This window comes from Petromyzon marinus, chromosome 58 (genome assembly GCF_048934315.1).
Source record: "Petromyzon marinus isolate PM22_M1 ecotype Great Lakes invasive population chromosome 58, UKy_Petmar_22M1.pri1.0, whole genome shotgun sequence".
Taxonomy (NCBI): Eukaryota; Metazoa; Chordata; class Hyperoartia; order Petromyzontiformes; family Petromyzontidae; genus Petromyzon; species Petromyzon marinus.
Genome location: NC_133724.1, coordinates 8,358,367 through 8,366,771, shown reverse-complemented (window position 1 = coordinate 8,366,771; position 8,405 = coordinate 8,358,367). Strand labels below are relative to the sequence as shown.

General features: G+C 46.6%; 2 long non-coding RNA genes across 3 annotated transcripts; one reads left to right on the top strand and one right to left on the bottom strand.

Moving 5' to 3' along the window:
• Positions 1 to 418: 418 nt before the first annotated feature.
• LOC142905755 (uncharacterized) lies at positions 419 to 2,681 on the bottom strand. The gene is made up of 3 exons (XR_012929789.1): positions 2,534 to 2,681; positions 1,194 to 1,257; positions 419 to 530 (listed from the first exon to the last, which is right to left on the bottom strand). It is a non-coding gene; the product is annotated as an uncharacterized LOC142905755 (long non-coding RNA).
• An 81-nt stretch (positions 2,682 to 2,762) lies between these two features.
• On the top strand, positions 2,763 to 8,160 carry LOC142905754 (uncharacterized). 2 transcript variants are annotated; one of them, XR_012929787.1, is made up of 3 exons: positions 2,763 to 3,002; positions 3,542 to 3,646; positions 7,399 to 8,160. It is a non-coding gene; the product is annotated as an uncharacterized LOC142905754 (long non-coding RNA). The 2 variants fall into 2 exon arrangements; XR_012929788.1 differs by having other exon boundaries at positions 2,917 to 3,002; positions 7,380 to 8,160.
• Positions 8,161 to 8,405: the final 245 nt, after the last annotated feature.

Sequence of the window (8,405 nt, the reverse complement as noted above, 5' to 3'; positions counted from 1 at the left end):
GGTTGACAACGAAGGAGAAAACAGACTTACGTAAATATTTGAGTTGTATTTAAATGGTAACTCTCACTTTTATAAGCACGGTTGCTAGGTATTACAGCAACACTTCCACTACACAGGCCAATCAGCTGCCAATCAGCTGAAAGCAAAATTAAGCACCCATGCAATATGGCTGCCTTCACATCCCCCAACCAACATGGCTGACGCAATGTCCTCCATGTAAAAAATGGACAACTTGACATCACCCGTACAAGAAAACCAGCACGATGTCACCCATGCCATATGGCTCACTTAAAGTCACCTCTAGAATATGGCAACCAGGACATCTGCCATGAAACATTGCCGCCGTCACATCCGCACTCCACGATGTAGCATGGCCGATGTGACATCACCAATGCAACATGGCTGATATGATGTTCCCCATAATTGTTATTACCATGCGGGGTTTTGCACTGGATGGTGGCTCCGTCTTGTGAGTCTGAGAGTGCACTCCATCTCACGTCTTTCCTCTGTATCTTTCTCGATTGGCTTGACTACACACACAAAAACAAACGTCCACAACATAGCCTTTAACAAACTGTTGGAGCAAGTGCAGTTATTGAGCACTGAGCCAGCATTTCTGAAATCTTCGCTTCCAAATTCAGGAGGGTCCTGGCATGTTTTTTTTTAGCAGTGCGTAATGTTACTGGGTGTAATCCCAATGTATTAATTTGCAGATTGTTTTTGGAAGAGGAACACATGGAACAGAGAATATACGCAGGTGAATGACAACAGTCAAACTCTTAATAAAAAGGACACATTGTGGCAATAAGCGATGTTGACCAATGGTCAAGGAAAATAACAGTGACAGCCAAGTAATGGAGCACTTCCGAGAGATCGTCCAACTGGAGAAGGAGCGATAAAATCATCTCAGCTAGCAGGAGCTGAACGGAATATTATATCACAGGATATTTAGAGGTGTCATCGGCTTGGGGAGGCCTTCATTCAGCAGTGGAGAGATAAAAATGCTGTAGATGTTCTGGTTAAAATAGACATTCAGGTACACAGACAGGATCTCAGTCAGACACTGTTTGATACCTAGACACAGGCAGGTAGACACACACCCAGGCAGAATTTGTGAGGAGAGAGAGTAGAGAACACAGGCACGTGAACCACATATTCGCCCATACATCACCACGCGAGTTGAGGAGCCGTACCTCCATGTTGGCGACGTGCAGAGCAAGTTTCGTAGAGTGTTTGTGTCTCACACCTTCTGGGTTTCTGTGAGGAAAGCGGGAGACGAGTCTAGGGTCGTACACAGTCTACGATCATTTCTCAATAAGATTCACATCTCTATATCGTGAAATCCTGAACATTTATATAATTACTCATTTGGGATTGCACATCGCCCTCTACTGGCAGACTAATGGCCACTTGCAGACCAAGTTCTGAGCCACCTTGTGACCCACAGGGATAGCTATCACGAGAGGTTGAGAGGGGTGAGTATGGGGTGAGACAGAGCAGCAAAATCCATCATTGTACTGCACTTCTATGCTCCCCCATCCCATGATTTAACCACAGCTCCAACACAAACCCACATCGTCAAAACGGACATCCATCATCAACACGAACCCACATCATCGACACGGACTCACATCATCAACACGGACCAACATCATCAACACAAACACAGTTTAACATGTAGGCTTTCACGACTAATATCCATAATAGAGGGTTTTTTGGGTTAAATATATAAATGTGTCGTTAAAACCCGCCACCACCCGACACAGACAACTAGTAAGGGTTGTCACTTAAACAGAACATGCCAATTCGTCACTAGTACAGAACACCGGTGCGTTGCAGAGCCAAGCCACAACATTTACAATTTGAGCACGACGTCTAGCCACTAAGGGGCCGTCCATAAATGACGTCATGCGATTTTGGACGATTTTTGACCCCCCCCCCCCCCCCTCGTCAAACGGCATCACAAAAAGTCAGACCACCCCTCAAATATGACGTCACAAAGCTCTGCCCCCCCCCCCAAAAATATATAAACATGCTTCAAATCGCTTTAAACTGTCATTGTAGTGCACTGATGTTGTAGGAGAAAACATGTATTAAAAAGTATATTTAATTAAGTAGAATGTGTTGCCTATATTAAAAGTTTCGCATTTTAATGTGGCGTCACATTTCTCAAACCCCCTCCCGCCTCGTTACACATCGTCACAAATGTCTGACCCCCCCCCCTCCCCAAGGTGCGTGACGTCATTTATGGAAGGCCCATAATTACCACAAGTTTCATCAGGCGACATACATATTTGTGGAGAAGTCTAACTGTTCCGTTATTTATATACACACATTAACATGGACCCAAATCATCAGACCCACATCATCAACACAAACTCATATCAACAAAACGGACTCACATCATCAACACGGACTTGCATCATGAACACAAAATCACATCCTTAACACATGAAGCTGCCGAGTGTAACCAAGTCTCACTCTGATTCGTTCCCACTCTGCTGCTCTTTCCCCACACCTCTTCCACTCTCACCTGTTCGAGTATTCGCTCGGAGTGGCTTCAGCTGCTGTCTTCTGCGTCCGTCTCCTCCACGTGTCTCTCGAACATTGAGGGCACGTGGTCCGAGACCGGATGTCGTGGGATATTACGTCACGGTGACGTCAAGACGGAGATCCCCGCCCCCTTTTGCAACTTCCGGCGCCGCGCGGCCACGTGGGTGAGTGACGTCATGGCAGCCCACGTTCCTCTTCCGGGTGTCGTGGCCGTCATTGGTGACCGTCCTGGGCCCCTAGCTCTGGGTCGACTCAGGCCGCGTGGCTGACGGGATGTGTACAAAATACTTCGTCACTAGAGGGGTGAAGGTGCAGCCCTGCAAGTGCTCGCTCTCGCCGCTGCTGGAGGACGGGTACGACGAGAGCAAGCTCTGGAGAAGCGCTTCTGCAGGTGTATTTATTGCTTTTGGCCTACTCTTCCACGTCGGCAAGTACGTCCTTGGGTAAAGGTGAGAGAGTCCCGACACTTTACCCACCGCACAACGCGTGTTGGCAGAGTGGACTTGCAATGCAGTGCCTGAGTCGGCCCTTCAATTGCCTTTCTCATTCACCCACTGCGTTCACTCGGCCACAAGTTCTTTGACCTACGTAGAGACTCCTCGACTCCCATAGAGACCCGCAGTCCCCAACTGATCGACTTAATGTCCCTCACTTTGCAGGCCTGTGTTGTGTTTAACTTCGCTTAGATCCCAGGTTCCAATGCGGGAATCAAACTGCACAACCGTGATTAATCCGGGTTCTCACGTGTGGCAATTTGATGGTCTCTGCGCTGATACCAATTACTGTACCTATTTAGAAACCCATAGACTCATAGAGACCCACATGCTGACCCAGATTATTTACTAGATGCTCAGACTCACAGAGATGTCCCCAGACTCGCCTCGAGACCCATCGACTTGTGTGGACAGCCCTACACTTGCACGGAGACGCATTTAGACCAATAGCCTCACGCAGTCCGTTCCATTCTTGTGTCTGGCAATATGTTCAGGAACTAAATGCCGACGTCAACGTCTGCTCCTCGCGACGGGAGACCTTCAGCAGACAGAGTTCGTGTCGTTTTGCTGTTCCTCCGTTGACGGAGTGCAGACTTACAGTGAGTACACTGCACTCACTGTACATAGTCTGGGTTGCATTGGCCACAGTCGCACTGCTGTGGCTCGCGTTTTTAACTTTACATTGGCGAGGGAGATGGACGCAACGGCCTCCTCGTGATGTTCTGACTCGGCTGATGATCGCACCGCCAGTGTCTGCGAGGAGGAATGTTTGAGCCAGGGGGTGCGATGCTGTTGGTCTCGATCGAGGTGTTTATTCTTGGAGGCCCCTTCATCCCACTGCCATATTAAGGTTGTTCTCAGCGTGTAACACCAGTAATAGGTTTTGTTTTGAAGGTCGTCAGCTGTGATCTTGTCCGTTCCTTGCGTTGGATAACAAGAATACTTTGAACCTATTGCTATACAAGCCGTAAGTGTATAACTCGTGTAAAGCCCATTGAGCTCTACAGCTCTGTTCTCAGACATACCTCTCAAAGGCCATTATGGCCTCTAACCTGCCATTATGAACCTGAGAGAGACACCCAGACCCAGGACTTGAAGCCAGGATCTCAGCAGTGTTGGCTCAATGTCTCTGACCCAGCCATTACGAACCTGAGAGAGACATCCAGACCCAGGGCTTGAACCCAGGCTCTCAGCAGTGTTGGCTTAGTGTCTGACCTAGCCATTATGAACCTGAGAGAGACACCCAGACCCAGGACTTGAACCCATGATCTCAGCAGTGTTTGCTCAGTGTCTCTGACCAAGCCATTATGAACCTGAAAGAGACAACCAGACCCAGGGTTTGAATCTAGGATCTCAGAAGTGTTGGCTCAGTGTCTCTGACCAGGCCATTATGAACCTGAAAGAGACACCCACACCTAGGGTTTGAATCTAGGATCTCAGAAGTGTTGCCTCAGTTTCTCTGACCCAGCCATTATGAACATGAGATTGACATCCAGACCCAGGGCTTGAACCCAGGATGTCAGCAGTGTTGGCTCAGTGTCTCTGAACCAGCCATTATGAACCTGAGGGAGACACCCAGACCCAGAGATTGAACCCAGGATCTCAGCAGTGTTGGCTCAGTGTTTCTGACCCAGACATTATGAACCTGAGAGACACAGCCAGACCCAGGGCTTAAACCCAGGATCTCAGCAGTGTTGCTTCTGTGTCTCTGACCCAGCCATTATGAACCTGAGAGAGACACCCAGACCCAGAGCTTGAACCCAGGATCTCAGCAGTGTTGGCTCAGTGTCTCTGACTCAGCCATTATGAACCTGAGAGAGACACCCAGACACTTTGGTTCTATTTGGTAAAGTCACATAGGTAAAAAATAAAACAGCAAAAATCACGACGTTTCGGCCACAGCACAAGCGGCCTTCATCAGGTGAAGGGGACCAGACTGTCTCGAAGACTGCGCTGGAGTGAAACAGAGCCAAGCTCAGACCACGGCTTTTAAGCTGTGTGAGAGGGATTAAGGTGCCTTGACAAAGGAATTAGCATAAAAATTAGCATTTAATTGGCGGACTTAGCATGATGAAAGGTGTAGAGGGGGTGAACATGCGGGTACACATGCACCTGCATGTGCTGCGAAAGTTTGGGGTACCACTACTTGAAAAATTTTAATTGGCGGACTTAGCATGATGAAAGGTATACTGTTTGGTTCTTTTCGGTAAAAAACAAAAATAAAAAATTCACGACGTTTCGGCCACAACACAAGTGGCCTTCATCAGGTGAAGGGACTAGACTGTCTAGAGGATAGCGCTGGAGTGAACACAGCCAAGCTGGAGTGTGTTCACTCCAGCTGTCCTCTAGACAGTCTGGTCCCTTCACCTGATGAAGGCCACTTGTGTTGTGGCCGAAACGTCATGAATTTTTTTTTTGTTGTTTTTTACGTGACTTTACCGAATAGAACTAAACAGTATGGATCCTTGCAGTCACGAAAGCTTTAAATCTAGAAATGATGAAAAGTGTAGAGGGGGTGAACATGTGGGTGCATATGCACCCGCATGTGCTGCGAAAGTTTGGGGTACCACTACTTGAAAAAATATACTATACCATTGAAAATTAGTTTAATGTTTGGTTCGATTTAGAACATCTTTCCAATGGTTGCTTAATTTGAAAAAATCTTCTCGGTTGAAATGGTGTCTGTGTTTGTAGATCTGAATTGCCTCGTGAACAAATCTGTGATAAAAACCCGTGGGTTTGCAAAGAACCTTGGTATCAGTGATAGCCAATGTTTTCATGGAGAAATTTGAATCGGACGCCATCCAGACTTCCACCCTCAGACCTTATTTTACCTATGTGACTTTACCGAATAGAACCAAAGAGTATGGATCCTTGCAGTCACGAAAGCTTCAAATCTAGAATAGATGCTGCCAGACCCAGGGCTAGAACCCAGGTTCTTAGTGCTGCTGGCACTGAGAATGCACACATTCAAATACACATCAATTTTTGCTATAGATTCAACGTAAAAAATATACAGGAAAACAATACAGTACTTGCAAATTGAACTTAACCTATTTTGGCAGAGTCTGGCAGTGCTGAGACATCAGAGTTCAGTTCTCGACTACTGTTGCGAAATGGAATAGGCTACGTACAGAGACTGATGTCGTGGGGAAGAGTTGGCGAGGTCATGATGGGGTCACTCCTACAGCATTGTTAGTATCCCGAATGTGCTAGCAATGAATGTGCACGCGTCAACTTCTCCACATCACGATTGTATTAGAACTTCCTCTACCGGATCCTTTAGCAAATAATATTTTCATTTTACGCAATTGCCATCCCCCAACGCTGCAACATCAAATTAGGCGATCCTTTACGCAGACGATACAAAAACAAAAGCACCACTTCGCAAATCATAAAACTAAAAGATGAATTGATAAATAACTAGAGAAAAAATGGCCAAGAGAAAATGATCATCACATACTCTCATATACAGGAAAAATAATTCATTTTTTTCATTAATTTTTTAACGTATCAAACATCGGAGTCCCGGTAGACTCTCCTTGGATCTCTCCCGGGCAGCATGTCCCACTCGGCAAAGACCCCAGGGCTGCCCAGGACAAGCTGGTGGGACAATGTCGCTCGGCTGGCCTGGGAATGCCTGGAAAATCTCCAGGAAGAGCTAGAGTCTGTGTATAAAAGTGTCTTGTACAGTTGTTTAGTGTATAGTGTAGTAGTGTAGAGTAATGTAGTGCTGGAGTCTATCACCAGGGAAAAGGAGTCTGGACCGCCCTACTCAACATGCTGCCGCCGCGACTCTCACCAAAACAAGCGGATTGAGAAGCGAACGAACATCGGGGCACATTGGTGGCATAAAATGCTTAAAAATGACGCTTAAAAAAGAAAGCCAAATATCGACAGATGTATATGTCGGGCTCTAGTTTTGAGGATTTCGCCAGATTTCCAGATGCACCAGGGCACTTTACCTTCCCGTGTAATTTTCATTATTTGCCAAATTAATATAATTTTCATTTGGGATGAATTTCAAGTATTCCAAAACAGCCCTTGCACTCTGCAAAAGTGCCCACCGTATCGTTCTAATTATTACTCACGTTTCTTCCCCTGTGCTTTAAAATGGTAGTTTAACTATTCATGAAATTGAAACGTTTATTGCGTGTAATGCCTTTTGTTTAAATTTCACAGAGAGTAGAGAGAATGATTCAGAATTGCTGGAAAGCACAGACACGCTGGAAGGGCAGGCAGAAGCACTGCCAACAATTTCCCAAGCGCTACGGCCCGACAGTAGGATGTTTCGCCAACTCCATTAATGGGTGTTTATTGTGCTCCTGTAAGCGAGTGTGTGTGTTGTCAGGCTCATGTGGAAGAGGCTCGTGATGGACACTACTGGGCAGTTGGATGCAGCGTCCAAGGATAGCGGAGGGCGCAGGAGTGACGCTCACAACAACGAGAGGCTCTCCAGGTGGCTAAACGGAACAAGTTAGCACAGTGGGGAGCACAGGTGGTTCATCTGCCTGCCATCTCAGTCAGTTAACTCACAACATCTTGGTCTGTTTCATGACCTGTCAGTGGGCCTTCGGCACGTCACGTGTGCACGTAGCCTGGCACAAGCACTGCGGTGATCTCACTGCCACATAGTCGTGAATGGTGGCTGTAGTTGTGTAAGAATATTTGTATAACTTGCATTGGATGCGTCTTATAATTCAGTTGAGGTGTGTTATAATGTGCGTTATTACAAGGTATGGAGGAGCGGTGGTGTAGTGGTTAACTCAGATCTTTGAACCCTGTGACCCGAGTTAGATACCAGCTCACAGCCAACAGCAGTGATGATTATCTGAACTGATGCCTGGACTCTGCCTAGGTCAACTCAGCCTCCAATGAGTACCTGGTGCAGTGTGTAAACATCGCCACTGGGGAGACAAATGTGGTTGGGCGTGGTGCTTGCCACCCATCTCGTGTGCTGTGCGGGCCATCATAGGCGCTTGCGAACAGCACCTGCCCCAACTGTCAGTTAAGGCTCTACAGGGGATATTTGTCTCTGTATTACAATGATTGGAGGTTTAATTACACATGTAAAGCTTAATGCAGCTGTGTAATAAATATTTTAATTGCCAAAGGTTTGACGGATATGTTTTGATATATTGATGAACTGTAGTTCTGCCTTCCCATCGTTGGGAAACGAATTGATTCCTGCAAGATGAAAAAAGAAATTACTATATTTTTTTTACATTTTAAGATCTGCATAACGTGAATCAAATCAGAAATGTGGACACTGACGAAGCACAGAGAAAAAAGCTGAAGGGCACGGAGATGGTCCGGAGTCTCTGCTCCGTGAGGGATTCCTGGGTAACCCAGCGTAAT